The following is a 17265-nucleotide window of genomic DNA, read 5'->3' on the forward strand; positions in this document are numbered from 1 at the left end:
TTCACAGCTCTGGAGGTCACCACACAGTCGGTGTGTGTGTGTGTGTGTGTGTGTGTGTGTGTGTGTGTGTGTGTGTGTGTGTGTGTGTGTGTGTGTGTGTGTGTGTGTTTTGGGGGGCTGCAGGGAACTATTTATTATAGCTAACTGCCCTTCTAGCTAGTTCATTATCACTATATCAGCATGTCTTTAATCTTTGGTGTTTTAATTTTCAGTAAAGGTGTTATTAATCTTAATCTAAATCTAATCTATTCAGTGTATTGTCACAATCTCAGAAAAGGGTTAGTCTTGTGTGTGTGTGTGTGTGTGTGTGTGTGTGTGTGTGTGTGTGTGTGTGTGTGCAAGAGAGATGCTCCTGAAGTAATTCATCCTCACCAATTGTAGAAGAAAAATCAGTCAGAACAAAAACATAGTGTGTTTTTCCTTGTTCATGTCTTCACTGTTATTCTCTATATGAATACAAATGTGTAGTACAGATTCATATATATATATATATACACACACACAGTATATAATCACACCACTTCTTGTTGTGTAACACACAAAAAGCCCTGTGGCATTCTTTCTCATGCTGCATGTAATATGTATTCACCAAATATATACTCCATACAATTTGGCTATTTTTATAGCTCTGATCATAAATGCCTGCTCGGCTTCTATTTTTGCTGCTGAACTACATCTGTGATATTTTTAACCACTCGAGGGAAACGATTAGTCAGCTATAAGATGCTTAACAAATGCAGGTTGAAGAGAGCGTCTGCACTAAAGCCAGGAGTGTTGTTTGCTGTTTGTTCCTCGATTATCTCAGCAACCGTAGATCAAACATTGCATGTGCATTGCTCTCCTATGGAAATTGAGTGCTGAGGTTGACGTTGATTTGATGAGTAGTTCTTAAAAAAATACAATCTAAACTTTTTTGAATGGAAAACCCACCATCTCAGACTTAAAACTTGTTTCAAATTAGCAGTTGCGTAATAAATCAAAGCAAATTACTCCATCCATTCAGTTTTGTACCTTTTTTTTTAATTTTCTGTAATTTGTTTGTCATGTGTGTTTGTAAGTGCTGTAATTGTGTAAATACCTCTCTGTCTTTTTTCATCGGGAATATTTGAGTGTTGATGTGATTCTTTGTCAATCTAATTTTTATATAACAAGAAATTTCAGTTATGTTTATCGCAAGAGACATTTAAAGACCCGACGGTTTCTTGTGTTTATGACAACCTAGTTGATCAGACTGCAGAAGATTTCAAAATGTTTTTTTAACCAATAATTCATGCAGAGAGCCTTAGTCTGTTTTCCTTCTTTGCCCCCCCCCCCCCCCCCCCCCCCGTCGGCATTTTCCAACCTTTAGCACCCTGGCTGTTAGTTTTCCTTCTCGTGTTGACAGTGAGAGTGTTATCTTGCTGCGTGGAGACCAGTTCACCAAGTGGGAAGGACTGTTGAAGCCAAGCTCTGTGTGTATGTATGTGTGTGTGTGTGTGTGTGTGTGTGTGTGTGTGTGTGTGTGTGCGCGCGTGCGTGTATGTGTGTGTGTGTGAGAGGGAGTAAAGCAGACACAAGCTGACAGTTTGCCAGCAGCCTTGCACCTGCACACAACTAGGTGTTGATCTCAGATGGGGTTGAAGAGGGGACGACAGGCAGAGGAAGGGATCCGACGCGAGGTGTTGGGCCGTATGAGAGAAACGGGAGCGCTGAGTGGTGGCTTGGCTGTGACATAGAATTCCTGTTTACATGACGGTGGTGGTGATGGTAGTGATGGTGGGGAGGGGTTTGTATCTGTGTGTGTGCAGCACAAGTGGAGGGGAAATATGCAGCTGTGTATGCCAACTGGATTGACGCATTCTTTCATAGGTAACTGCCAACACCAGAGCACAGCGGAGGTCTCATTTGTCAGACTCCAGGAAATAACATTCCAGTGTGACGTTTCCTCTGGCGAACATGTCGACAGAGCTGAGCCTGCGGATGGGACAACCTGCAAAATTGAGAGTTAGGAAGACAAAAGAGCTTGTCTGTGTATTTTATGATATTTGATTTTTCCTTTAAAAAAAGTACATAATGTTACATCTAAGGTGCAAAATATGTTCCTGCAATCCTTAAGTCCTCCTGTTCTACAGGCTGTTGTCTACCTCTCTGACAGCAGCGGCGAGTTTGCAGAGCAGGGTAACTTTAGAGAAGCTCTCAGGAGAGACATTTAAAGTATGTCAGGGAATTTCATGACACTGAGCATACCACACTTCTGGGTTACCTGAATTATTGAAGTCCATGGCATTGATAATTTAATACAGTAGATCTGTTTTGACAGGGAGGTGGTTTAAGAGAACAGAAAAAAGAAGAGTAGCTGGGATTTGCATTTGGTTGGACAAAAAACTAGTCTTTAAGCAGGTGGAGAGAGCTGTATGTATGGATTTTATTGCATGGCATGACCGAGATGAGTAGGGGATGGACATCAGGGAGAGAAAGGGACAGACAGATGGGAGAGGGTTAATTGAAGCTGACATGTGTCCAGTGTTTGTGTGTCCCCAGATGACACATGTCTCTCACCCATATGTTGTCTTTACCACTCCCTCTGACAACGCTATCTGAAATGTTATTCTCACACAGTGTCTGTGTGTGTGTGTGTGTGTGTGTGTGTGTGTGTGTGTGTGCGTATGCGTGTGTGTGTGTAATAAAAAATGCAGTTGTTCAGTGTCTTGTTGTATCTATGTCTGATGTTCACATCCACAGCTGGAGCTCTATGTGAATATAAATATTCTTTCAAAGATTATTTTGATCGTCTTAATCATTCTAGCTATGCTCATCATTCTTAGTTGGTAAGTTAGGCTTCTCATCACTATTTCTTGGACTTATCAAAGTCTTAGTCTGGATCTTATCTGCAAAAAAAGCCCTCTAGGCGTAGAGAGGAGAGGACCCACACCCCAGTACAGAGCCAGTGCCATTCTGGTTCTTCTGGGTTCCAGATTTAAGTCAGAAATAGACTGAGTTTTTGTGTTGAAGATGATTCAGTCATCCGACTCCGTTTGCCCCCCTTCAAATCACTTCTGACAAGTCCTAAAAGACTTTTTGCTTCACTTCTTATTGGCCTTTTTAAATGCAAATTATGACAAAAGTTGATATAAATCATCATGATCCCATTTGAACTGTTCATGTTTTAGTTGTGCATTTTTGGGTTTCGGACTTTATTACTGTAGTTTTTCTTGTTGATTCAATGTTTTTCGTGTATTCCTGGGTTTTATTCCATAATTAATTCCTCTCGTTCTCCTCCCTCCTGTGTGATAACCTCCCATGCACCAGCTTCCCTCTCTTCTGTATACTATGGTACCCTCAAATGGGGTCGTGTTTACAAGAGGAGACCGTGTGAACATCCCCCTCATGTGGAATTCAAAACATCGAAGTCAGGTTGTTGTTTTTTCTGAAAGCTTCCACTTCACATGTTGTGACATGTTTGAATATGTTTTTCAGAAACGCTAGAGCCCATGAACTTTGGTTTTCCTGTAGATGGATTGAAACAGCCATTGTCCTTCGTAATTTTTATATTTCTGATGAAAATGTTGATTATATTTCTGTGGATGTTACCTGCTACCACAGCGGTTTCTAGCTGGAGAGAGTAACATCAGCTAATATATTGTTTGCAAGTGGGCTTTTTAGCTATCCTGGCTATACGACTGTAAGCTGTAAAACCCGTGTTACAACATCCTTCCTGGTCATCCAAATGTAATGTTATCTTTGCAGCAGTTGTTGTTCCGGCAGGAGCCATGTTGCCATTACCTAGCAACAGTGTTTTCATGTTGTTCCACATGGATGCCAAGCCTAGCCTGTACTTGAATTCATGACAGTTCCATTTGAATACTCCACCCTCCTCCTCACCTTACTTACACAAATATTGCTTTCTTTCCTACTTTTCATTTAATGCCTCGTTTATCTCATTTGCATTCCCCCAGGGTCTCAGCGTCGGGGATAAATGTTTCAAAGTAGTACATTACAGAAATTAGAAGCATTTAGCTTATTTGTAAGTTCTTGTTGCACCATGGAGATGGCATTCATCCTGTCTGTCTCTCACACTGTCATCCTGTCTGTCTGGTTGTCTGGACGTGTCCCAGCAGGCTTGCCATAGACTGGCAGAGTGTTGATCTGAGTGTCAGTGGGGCTGGGGGTGTCCTTTCTAAGCCCTTCGCTCCTCCACCAGCTGACAGACAAGGTCAGGGACTCATCTCGCCTGTCTCTCCCAGCTCCTGACAGCCTTTCCTCAGGGAGACAAACCCCGGACAACCCAGGGCTCCCTGGCACGCACCACCACCAATTAATATTGCATCACCATTTTCTAATCTGCTCCCTTGGAGCCGTCTTCTGAGGGTGTGATCAGGCCACCTCGTGTCCCTACTTCTCCACATCCCCTCTCTCCTCCACTAAGTGAAAGAAACCCAGAACACACCACGTGGCTCTGGTTTGGCTTCGTGATGATGATTATCTTCCTTTGTGTTCTTGATCTTTTGTTGCTACTTGCCAGACACAACTGACTATTTTTCATTGTCTCTTTGCTTCTGTTACCCTCCTTTTAGGCTAAAATTGACCTGACAGAGTGATTATTTTCTTTATGTTACTTTGTCTCCTGCCACAGAAGCAAGACAGCTTGCACTGCTCTTCTTAAGCTCATTTCTAACTCAATAATTATTGACTGCTCATTTGTATATTGCGAGTTTCTTCTTTGCTAAACATTCAAGAGAGTAAACCAGTTTGAAATGCTGCCTTTTTTTTTATTATGTTCTGACGAAAAAAGAAAACTCCTTCGCAGGCTTACATAAATAATAGGCTTGATAAAAAATATTAGCTACTTGAAAAATTATTCATACATGTGTTTATGTTTTCTTTTCTGTGAGGTAAAATTGCTTGGATCCATGATATGCAGGAGCCGTAATGATTTATTATATTTTCGCAATTTCATGAGGCATCGGAGTGACACTTTCTGCAGGATGTCAGTTTTGTGCAAGAGAAGTAACAAATAAATGAGGGCAAGCCAGTGGTACAGAGACAAAAAGCATTTCAACAACATGATGTGTGTGTGTGCTTTTTGGCTTCTGCTCAAGACTAACCAATTACAGGAAGATCATTCAATGTATTTCTTCACAATATTAGCAAATTTTATCATACTGATACACCCGTAAGAGTTAGGAACATGAACACTGCGATAAGCATATGGACTTTTAAGTCTAGACCTGCAGCTCAATTCGTCCAACTGGCTGCAGTGAGAGACAGAACACCTTTTGCAACCTTAGTTGGATGATTTATCTTCCCAGCCTGAGGAGCTGAGTAATGTGCTCGCGGGTCCGAGAATAGCTACTGTGCTGTCCGACTGGGTTGGGGGTTTGGAGGCTGCCCGGGTGGTGTGTTGTATTTGTCTGAATCACAGCTCCCGGCTCACAGGTTTGATTCATCCTCTCGTACGTACACACACACAGATACACTCACACAAGACACACACACATAAACAGAGTCCACTGACACACGATAGTGCTCAGTATAGCATGATGGAGCAGTGTCGAGACCAAGTGTCACCCCTTGGTTGGTGAAGCACTCCTCTGGCCTCTCCTCAACACTAATGGATTTACAGTGGCTCTGCCAAGAAAACACACACACACACACACACACACACACACACACACACACACACACACATATACACATAAATTGTACTCTTGATCACTTGTTTTGTTCTTCAAAAATATCAGCCTAGAGGGTGTGAAGGAGAAGAAGGGAGGAATATCAGCTGGCTACTTCTTAAATCGCCTCCTCCTCGTTTTACCTTCATCAAGTGAGAATGATGGGACGAGTGTCATTTTCATCTCACGATGAATGTATGTGTGGATGATTTTTAATAGAAAACCTGACTTTCAGAGTGTGTTTGTGCGTGGGTGTGGGTGTGTGCGCAGCCATGTGTGTGTGTGTGTGTGTGTGTCTGCCTGTGCGTGTGTGTGTGTGTGTGTGTGTGTTCCACAGATCGCTAATCTCTCTGAAGTCCTGTTTGTTCTCCAGGTTTGCCCTCACTACAAACATTTCCCTGATCAAAGCTGTTGAAAAGGCCTGCCACTTCAAACAAAGTATACACACACTCTCTCACACACACACACACACACACACACACACATATGCGCGTGCACTCATTCCAACACAGCTCTTCAGCAAGTTGTCATGGCAACCACGTTAATCCTAAACCAACCAGCATGCAGTTGTTGCATCAGGCGAGCCAATCAGGAATGGGAGGAGACAGAGACAAACAGGAGTCATGAGCTCAATTACCATTTCAATGCTCATTTACTTTCACACCCAGAAGTTTTATTTTGACTGCAGACACACAGAATATCATGGAAACATCATGTCAGTACTGACTCACCAACAGCAAAGATAATTAAAAGATGAAGGTTTTCTTGTTTAATTCCGATTCTGTCGTCTTCCTCTCTCCAACATCCCTGGTTTCATTTCTTTCAGCACTCATAAAACATTCCAAAAATACACTTTTTGATATACTCCAAACGTCATTTAATTTCCAGTGATAAGCAACGATGTTATCTGAGACATTTGATGTCAGCCTTATCAGGGAGTTGTATTAACAGCAGGTGTAACGCTGCATTTAAATCCTTTCAAGTTAACTCACAGAGAGATTAGGGAAATGGAAAACTCATAGAATTACACCTTTTTTTGAAAAAAAAAAAAGAATAAAACCAAAAAAAACCAAAACAAACCTGTTTTGTGACCCAGTGATTAAATGGAATCCTTTTTTTAAGGATTGGAAGATGTAGAATATCTCATGACTATTAATTAACAGTAAATTATTCTACCGAGAGGTTCTGGGGTTTTACATAGTAACGATGGAAGCTATTTGAATGCATTCATTTTCTCTTTCTAATTTCAAGACAAGGGATGTTTTTTTTTAGGAGTAGTGATCAATACATAACAGGAAGTCCATCAGCATTCCATTAACTGAGTCTGGCACAGTTCTCCTCTTTATCTTGCTCCCACTGGCCCAGTTCAGCTTGTCTGAATCAGGTGTGATGCCCCAAATTCACTAAACAATATATATATATTTTTTCTTTTTCTTTTTTTTTCTACATTAATTACATTTCCCTGCAAGACAGGAATGTTATACGTGTGATCTTTCAATGCAGTGTATTTTATGCTAACATGCTTTGGTTGCGGGTTTTCTAGCAATTTTTGTTGGTTATTCGTTTTTCCAAAATCTGCACTTGCAAATAGGCTTTAATAAGTTTTTAATAACTTTATTTGAGAACATAAAGTCTTAGCAAAAAGTGACTAATAGAAAACAAAGATTTGCAATGGTAGGCAAGGTTTATTGATACTTGGAGATGTTATAAAATCAGGGTGGTCAATAATCCAGAGTCATCAAACAACTGTTAGGATGGTGAGTCCCAATAGATGCTGTAAAATCCCTATTATAAGAGCTGATATTCAACTGAAAGCTTTGGAAATCACTGAAGAGCTCAACAAACCTACCACAAGCAAGTTCAAAGTCTGTGTAAACGATTGATGCTCCAAAATGGACTGCGCCTCCGCTGCACGACTTCTTTTCCCGGCGCTTCCACTCAGACTTCAGAGAGAAGCTAGTGAATCTGACAGAAAGCTGATTCTCTTTGAGATGTTAAAATGGAATTAGAAAGACCCGAAGGCTGCAGTTACTCATGTTTGCTGTATCTAAAGAACAGTTTGATTATCATACTTGATTTTATTTTCAGCAATTTACAATATTAGACACTCGTTTAAAAGTAAAATGAGAAATTGAACTATTCTGAGCAGAATTTCTTTTTTATATCAGTGTTTTTCTGTTTTCTTGCTAATGCGGAATAATACTGGGTTTTCTTAGCGATTCGTCCCCTCCTGTTTCTTCATTTCCGCAAGGTTACTTAACTAGCAAGCCCTCTGTAAGTGTAACAGACTGTTCCACCAGGCAGAGCAGCCCAGCACTGTTAAAAATAGTGCCACTAACTGCGTGTGAGACGGTGTATTAAGATCTGCCCAGCCAACTGAGGAGAACAAATGGAAGCTTCTCAAAGTGTCAGGGGGCAACAACAACACCAAAAAAAACCAAAAAAAAAACAAATGGAAGTTTTAATAGCAGAGATGATCAAGACAGCTGTTGGGAGCAGTAGCTTTCTCAGCTACACATGGGTGTGTATAAGAAGTATAAACCATCGTTTCAAAGATAGAATAAAGGTGACAGAAACAGAGCAGTCAAAAAGAAATATCTGGCATATTACCACATTTTCTATGATTTTGTTGTTGTTTAGTGTCCCAGTGGTTTGTTGATTTGATCGGAGTACTAAGTGGCTGTTAATGGCACGGACATGACTGTGGCTTTAAAGTGGCAGAACACCCATTAGACTGATATTAACAGGCTAATGGTCTGTTACTAAACTGCTGAATGACATTGTCGCCGCCGCCATGCTGATACCCTCGATAGACACATGACCAAACACACACATCAACTTCTTCTGTGAACAAACAAGGACAAACACAGCAATACATACAAGCAAAGATTTTGTGTGTGTGTGTGTGTGTGCGCGCGTGCGCGTGCATCCAGATGACATGCAGAAGGGAACTGATCAAGAGAAAATGTCATTTGTTGTAGAGATGAGAGGAAGAGGAAAATACTGGTGGAATCGGAACAGAAATGAGTTGGAAAAAATGTACAGAGAAGATATAGCTTGGAGGTGTGACAGCAGTTTTTAAAGCTCACCCTGGATATGTTATTGATGGAGATGGAGAAATAAGAGCATCAGCTCATGGGACTTTAGTGCTTGGACCCAAATTAATGTGCACATTAGAGTGTTTGGCTGTTCTGTAGAGAGAGAGGGAGGTGAGACCTGATCGTATTATGACATTACATGAGAAGCAGAGTAATACATGCCCACTAGGTGGCACTAGAGAACACACACTCATATATTATGTTGGAGTACATCAGGTTAATGTTTATATAAATCAAATGATATTGGAACATTAGACTTTCTGTAACCACTAGGTGGTGCTGTGAGTTAAATTTAGCTTGCAGGCAACTTCAAGTTGGGACTCTCACCCAACCTGTGGAGTTTGGAAAAGATCTGACTTGGAGTCAAATTAAAAGTTTCCTGTTAAAATTAGCCACCTTGCCTTGGTAGAGGAAGTTCTCCCAGTTCCCAGTGAACCAAGTTCTTAATCAATCAATCGAACAATCTTTATTTGCTCTGTATTTTTTGCATCACAGAAAGAAAAGGCATGTGCCCCAGAGCCCCCCCACACACACATACACACACATTGCCAAGCAAATACTGTAAAACACAAGATGCCAGAAAAGATTATATTCTTATGATGAGTAATTCAATATATAGATGATAAATAAGTGAGTAAATATTAAATTAAAAGCCAAACTAAAAATAAGAAAATGATGGGTGAGTTTGCCTTTAGGTGTTTCTGACTGAATTTGAGACTGGTCTGGTTGACCCACAAGGAGTACATGAAAATCGTCTAGTTCCCTGTTGCCTCCAGGTGGCGCTATGACAAATTTGCCCCAAAATTTAGTTCATCCGTGGTCCGCACTTCACAACTCCATAACCTTTGTTGAAAATCAACCACGTAGTTTTATGTAATCCTGCTGACAAACAAATGCTACCAAGAAGACAACTGGTAATGAGATGTAGAGCCCAGTGCAGGTGTCCATGTTGTGTGCTAGGTTTTCCTGTACAGTGCTGCAAACACACTGCTATGTCGAGTCAACACTCGCCAACACAAACACATTCCTGCTGTGGCGCTGCGATAGGGCAGCACAGTGGGGGCATATCCCTGGGAAATCATTTCTCCCTCTTCTTTCTTCCTATTTGTAACTTGTCCTTTCAAGCAAAACGGCCCTTAAAGTTCAGTGGCACATTCTTCAAAAAAGGCTATTACTGGCTGCCTCTGATTCTGTATCATGCCGCGCACAGACCAGCCATCCCTCATTTTTATGTCCCTCTGCTCCTGTCATCATTTTCTGAAGGCGTGAGAGGAGAAGTCATGGTTTCAGAAAGGCCTGTGACCAGCGCCTTGAAACCCTAAGCAGTCACCACGTCTGACTTTGAGCAAGACGTCTGGCTAAAAGGACCTATTGTTTTTGATACTTGACAGAGCTCCCTCTTTGTGTGTCCTTCAGTGAATCTCCGTCTCGCCCTCTGTGTCTGTCACCCTCGTTCACAGTAGTTACAGAGCTCTTTAAAACAGTGTGACTGTTGAAGATACTGGCTGCTGTTGAAAAGCTTGAAGTTTTCGTGGCCGTGAAGATCAGACAAAGGACAAAAGGTTCCCACACACACACAAACACACACACAAACACACAATAGACACTTCTCATAAAAGAGGATTTCTCATCCCTTTCTAGCATGTTACCATATTTTTGCATCCCAGATTTTAGATTTAACTGGTAAACAGACTGGATTTATGGAGCACTTTTATTCAAAGAGTGCTGCAATTTGCTTCTCTACTCCCTCACTCGCACATCGGTCGCAGCAACATGCCATGCGAGGTGCCTGACGTAGTAAAGGGAGCAATCAGGGGTTCATTGTAGTGATGTGAGCGTGGCGAACGAGCCGATACATTTTGCCGGCTCTTTAAAGTGGGGGCCAGCTCCTGTCTGAGGACTAAATGTTTATTTTATTTTTAGATACATGGCAGGATAATACCATAAGCCACACACTCATGCACGGACTGAATGTTGTGTTGACGTGCTGCGTGTCGGCCAATCACATCTGATGTCAGACAGAGTTCTTTGCCATCATGTAACAGGTGGAGGGCGGGCGCTGGTGGAGGCAAGTTTAGACCAGGGCATGCAGAACAGCATAAAAAAGAGGAGTGACAGCCACTAAAGGATTTGAGTTTGGATGGTAATAAACATTTAAAAAGTACTATGATAAGTGCCAGAACAGACAAAAAAATATTCAGACATTTGCATTTACATTAAATTTCCACATTTTCAAAAGCAATTTATTTGAACTGTATAGGTGTTTTACATTACAGTGGGTTCACCGTCTAGAGCAGTGAAAATGTGTAATTTGGATCCATTTTTCTTACATTTGATCTGTGAATATGGTCGATATCAGCATGTTGGTTCAAATATAGCCAATCCAATAGTTTCTCTCAAGTCATGATGGACTAAAACAAATATACAACTACATTTCTATATATTAGACTATTTTGATGGGGTAAGTTTATTAAACTGATAGTTGAAACAACACATATTGAATTGTTTCATCTCATGTGGTGATATAGCAACCCTCTAATTAAACATTCAAGCCTTAATATTGTTTACTCATAGCAGCATATTGATCCACCTACTGTACTTAATTGTTTTTCTTTGCCTCTGGTTATTTAATCACTTGATCTTCTGATCATGTGGTCTTGTGGCGAAGCTGCGTTCGAAGGTAACCCAGCGTCTTTTCCTCATTGAGATTTGTGGCATCACGTAAGGTTCCTCTCAATATACTGAGCATGCTCAAGTGTGATGGGGAAACCCAAAGCCTCAGACCCACAGACACTGATACAGAACTTTATAGACAAGTACCTGACTTCTTGTGCCTAGCAGTTTAGATTAGTAGTATTTGCGGCGGCTGGGGAATGAGGAGGTATTTTAATGTAAGAAATACTTTGGAATATTTCTCCTTTTTTATGCCTTAATACACGTGAACTTGTGAAATTGAACTTGAATCTTTAACTGTAGCACATTAGTATTAATTCACTGTCCTTTCAGGAAGTAGGTTAGTCATCAATGAGATTGTTATTGTCACGAGTGTGTGACTGTCACGGGAGCAGAGCTCTCAGTCGTGGCAATGCGCTTCATGGTCAAAGGCCCACATCTCACCACCACCACCACCATCTCACCATTAGCATAATTATAAAGCCCTTCAGCTCAGGCTCGAATGCTGATGGCCAACTATCACTGAATGTCTCCTCCTCTTCCTCCATCAATGTGTCTCCCTCTGTCACTCCCATCTTCTATGACCTCCACTGTCATCACAACTGCCCTTGAGGAGTAGAAATCTCTCAATTTCACAGGGACCAGCCATAAGGGGGCTTGATTGCGGCAAATTGATCCATAATCACACAGCGCTCAGAGCTTTTTATCCCGCCACCTCTTCATCTCCACTTAAGAGGCCCGCCGTTGGTGTATTTACATGCTGTCTTCTCAAGGGTTTCCTCTGCTCCCACCCTCTTCTCAGTCTCTTTTCATCGCTCTCTCTCTCTTTATTCTCTGTCTCTCTACATTTCATCCCCTTTTTTATTTTTTTCTCGCTATTTTATGTCGCAGTTGCGATCCCTCCCAAGGCCTGCTTGGTTTCTCTTTCACTCAAGCGTGCGTGCGCACGCACACACACACACACACACACACACAAAAACACGCCTCTGACCATCCTCAGCTACACACCAATCCAAGATGGCCAAAGATAGATAGATAAATAGGTAGTGAGGGGGGCAGGTGATGGAGGAATGAAACTGCAGGTAGATGCAGCTGGAAAATGAAATATTTTTACAAAACACAGCTTTACATTTAACTGAAAAAAGGAAGAGACCTTTTTTTTTAACAAAGCCAAGAAAAGACATGAAATATGAAATTAAAAACAGGACGCAGATTTCTACGGCTTCTCTTTGTCTTCCCCTTAAAGTGTCTCAATCCCACTGTCCTGTGTTTGTGTTTACCAGTTATTCTTTGTGTTTCTGTCCATCCGTCTGTGTAAACACCCTCCTCTCTCTCCCTCACTTAAGAGGAAAACATGAAAAGCCTCATTTTGTGACAATTTGTAATGTTTTTTTGTAAGGTCTCCCTCTTTAACTACATCCCTTTCAGCCTCTCTCCTCTGTACCTGCGATGTGTGTTGTGTTGTGATAGGCGGGGGGATGCTTTATGAGTGCGTGGGGGGGGGGGGGGTTCTTGGCTGTGCCTCCCTACAGTAAGAGGAGCTGAATAAATCTCACATTCTCTCACACAGTCAAAGTAAAGAACCTGGTCAATTCCTGAGGGTGAAAACGGCGTCACATTATCACCTGAGAGCTCTCTCCACTTCACTGCATATCTCTCAGTCCCTCCTTCTTCTTCCTCTCTCTTTCTCTCTCTTTGTCCTTGAGGGTGGCAGAGGGTGGTGTCAGCGGGTGGAGTGAGGGGGAGTTTTGGGGCGGGGGGGGGGGGTTGGGGAAGTGCAGAGTTTTTGATGCTTGTTGGGGCTCACTCAGCTGGGCAGTACACCGTGCTGCATCTCGTCCCCAAGGCTCCGTATAAATTTTTACGCCAGTGACAATTTACAGCTCACGCCCATCCTCGATATGACGCACTGAGCAGGGTGCCAAGCGTGTCTTGTTGCCATCACGCCAAAGTGAGGCTAATTTATTGCAGCGTAAAACCTACAGAGCAGAAAGAGTGGGCAGACAGAGATATAGAGAGGCCTTGGTCTGAGACTAGTTGTATAATGTGCCATAAAGCCGTGGCCAGTAAGACATTGTAGTTTTATTGTACTCCAAGGAGCAGGACTGCAGCAAACACTGGGGACCGTTCTCCCTCCCCCAACTGTTCCCAAAAAGTTTTTCTAATTCATCGTGTTTGATATAAATTGTAAGGTGCTGTTTAACATCCAAGGAGATGACAGTAGTATTGCTAGTTGTGACAATATTTTAAATCAAATTGACTTTATGTGTCAGGGTATTTAAATGTAAGCCCTGATGGCACGGTGTCAAGAGGGGTCCTGACAGGGATACTTTTGTACCTGATGATGAGGAATGACGAAGAAGATTTCAGTTAATTATATCATGTCACAACTTATAAGTGTAAAATCTAAAAATTCCCAGCACCGCTGTCACAGAAAGAGCTGACCGGCACATTCACAATGACCTTCACTATCCATTAGATTTATGTTGTTTTTTCACAGGCACTTTTCTCGTCTCCAGCAATTTACATATTTATCAGAGCTGATCGTAGTTTGACATCCTTTAATTTTTTATTTCCTCATGGCGAGCAGCGAGAGAATGAACAGTAATGTGCCGTACAGTGCAGTGCGTGACTTTGGCAGGTGAGAAATATGCTGAGGGAGCAGTTTGATTTGGACGTGTGGGCATAAATTTTGCTTCTGCGGCTTTCACTCATTCATTGTCAGGCCCCCCTGCCAACCCCCCCCCCCCCCACCACCTCCATATACACCTCCATAGTCCTCTAATAGCGATTCCCTCTCTTACCTTATTCTGCTCTTTTTCTCTTCCGGCAATGTCATCTGAGCTGCTGTGATGACGTGGAGCTTCATAGTAGAGAGACAGGAGACAGGTCCTCTCGGAAGGAGATGTTTCCATCGCATGGGGTTCATAAAATGCGTACACTTTAAAAGAAGACTTCATACAAACACATGATTATCACACCAGGAGTGCCTGCTCAGGTCATGAACCTCACGGGTATCTTTTTCTTCATGTTTTCTACTGTGTATTCTCCTCACAAAACAAATTTTCATTCAAATTACTAAAAGAATAGACAGGACTAATGCCACTGACCTTGTTAAATCCTAAATCCTTCATATTTATAGAGTGTTTCTCACTAAAAAAAAAAATACTTGAAACAAAATAAAGACTTTTAAGTGTATATTTTGATATTATTCATGTATTAATAATATATATGTATTCTTTATTTTTTACATGTGGCAGGCCTTTTTAGCCTTATTTTGGGCTTAATCTGACCCCTGGGCCCCACTTTGGGCAGCCCTGGTACAGATGTTTTTCTTTTTTGTATAAACGATGTCCTACCTGAACTGTTTTTGAGCATCTTTTATGGATAAGCGGTTGCCAAGGTAATGGGGATACATTTCAAGAACTCTTATAACAAATTTCCATACATGCATGAGTAAAGTTGATTGGAGTCCATTTGTCTTTCTCTTGTCACAAAAATAACAGTATTTTTGTCAATTGCACCCTTCCCATTATTTCTTCTCTTCATTTGGAATGTCACCATACCAAAGGACACAATTTTGCCAAGTTTTTTTTTTTTCAACAGTATACCAGGTCAGAAAAGCTTGACTCTCCTTTCCCAGCGTACGCGGTACTCTTTTACAGCAACATGATACAAAAACAGAGAGGATTAACATAAATACGAAGTTCAGTTTTGACACCATATTCTTTTAAGGGGTTTAAAACTACTATCCGTTGCCTAGAATGCAGGAGGAACGGACACATTTTTCAATCAGCTAAGATTAATGGGCACCAGTGCTGACAAGGTTCCTTGATTAATTGATTATTTAATCAACAGGAAATTATTCAGCAGCTATTATCAATTAATCATTAATATCATATATCAAGTCAAAGCGTAAAACAATTGATGGTTCCTGCTTATCAAACCTGCATGTTTGCTGTTTTTCTCTGTAAATTGAAGAAAATTACGTTTTGGACCGGAACGAAACACCCTGAGCTCTTAGAAATTGTCATTTGCATGTTTCACAATGACATTTAACAAACCAAATCTCTAATCAATCAGTGAAATATACAGATGACAGATACTTTAGATGGATCATGAAAATTAGCATTTACATATGCAAACCCAGTCATCATAAAGCAGTTAAAGATAAAATGTAGCACAGACATTGCATTTTAGTTTGGCTTCTCATAAAAATGTTAAGTTTTGTCGTGGTTATTAGTTTCAGATGCTTCTGCTCAGTTTTCCAGTTGTTGCCTCAGAAATCTTCCTTTCACATGGATGCTTTTGCTTATTCTCCTCCTATGACTTCTGTCTATGGCTCCCTCTCTCCATCCATCTCTCCTGAAAATCCCCGCCTGCTGATCTCTAGTGACACCTTGAGGTCAGGATGTGCTGCTGCAGCACTGAGCTATTGAGGCTCAACTATGACTTGACCCTAACCTCCAAGTTACAAGTCTCATACATCTAAGCCAGAATGGTGATTTTCTTTTACATAAATCCAAGCTATGGTACTTGGCTCCTACAGGTCCCCTCTGGGTATTGAAGTGCCTATGGAATACTGGGACTTAATTTTGTGCTACATTGCTTTGCTGGGCACAGCCAGATACAGAGGAATACAGAGATGCAGGCACATAAACACAAAAACTACGTGGGGAGCATTTGTGAGAGCCCTGAGGACACATAGTCACATACGCACACAACGATGGGGGATAAGAAGTGGATCCATTGTAAGCTCCAGGAGCCTGCTGGAAGAGATTGTTTTGATGAAGCAGCAAGGGCACAGTAGCACTGAGACTAAATGTAGCATGGCCAGGATGATTCCCGGCAGTTGGGACCTTGGCAGCTGTCTCTCATTTGGCTCACAACTTTCTGGGTTCTTGGTTTTACTGTAGGGGGAAGAGCTGTATGTGTGCATGGCTCCCTATATATATGTGTGTGTGTGTGTGTGTGTGTGTGTGTGTGTGTGTGTGTGTGTGTGTGTGTGTGTGTGTGTGTGTCATGGTCTTGCATTAGAAGACTGCATGGTGGTCTGGGGTCGAGGCCAAAGTAGATTTTCTATGTGATGGAATTTCACAGCCACCAAGCACGCAGCGGCCAGCCAAACCGCAAGCACTCACATTTACGACAAACGGCCCGCCCTGCTCCACGGAGACTCCTGAATGGCAAAGCCATTTGTCTCTGTGAAGGGCAGAAGGAGAGGGGAGTAAAATAAAATCAGAGAAAGTACTTTAATGGAACAACATGTTTTTGTTTACGACCTCTAGCCACTCAAACAGATATACATGCACACACTCCCTGATACACACTAAAACCCACTGCTCTGAGGCTAAATTGGAATTAAGGAGAGGGACAGGTGCATAGCCTTTTGTTAATTAGCATTTTCTCTGCTCAGCAGAAGTGTGTGGAAGAATCAATAAGATATTATGTTTGTGTATAGCAATGAGGCACACAATCACTTTCATCCATTAGCAACAGCAGATTAGAGGAGAAACACTAGCCAAGAGAACAGCAAAATGTTGGTCTCTGCTTTCAAACTAGCCCCAGAGTACAGAGCAGACAGCTCGTTTTTATATTTCTTCATCTGTTTTGCAGTATTTTAGGAATATAAGCAAGAATCATCCTCTAAATAACACCTTGGTTTATTCCTCTATGAGTGAAGCATTTGTAGTCATTCATATCCAGAGAGCCTAAGTACAACTACAAGGTTACTGTACTTAAGTAGATCTTTCAGGTATCTGTACTTTCTTTTTCTATTTGTTTTTAGGTAGCTTCACTTTTACTCCCTAAATTTTGATATGATCACATATAATAAGAATATG

General features: G+C 41.5%; 1 protein-coding gene across 2 annotated transcripts in view; it reads left to right on the forward strand.

The window, feature by feature from the left end:
- Positions 1-17265, forward strand: part of agbl4 (AGBL carboxypeptidase 4) — a 277380-nt gene that overhangs the window by 223514 nt on the left and 36601 nt on the right. The gene's annotated exons all lie outside the window — the stretch shown is intronic.

This window comes from Aulostomus chinensis, chromosome 14 (assembly GCF_037954235.1).
Source record: "Aulostomus chinensis isolate RoL2024-O1b breed Wild chromosome 14, RoL_Achi_v1.0, whole genome shotgun sequence".
NCBI lineage: Eukaryota > Metazoa > Chordata > Actinopteri > Syngnathiformes > Aulostomidae > Aulostomus > Aulostomus chinensis.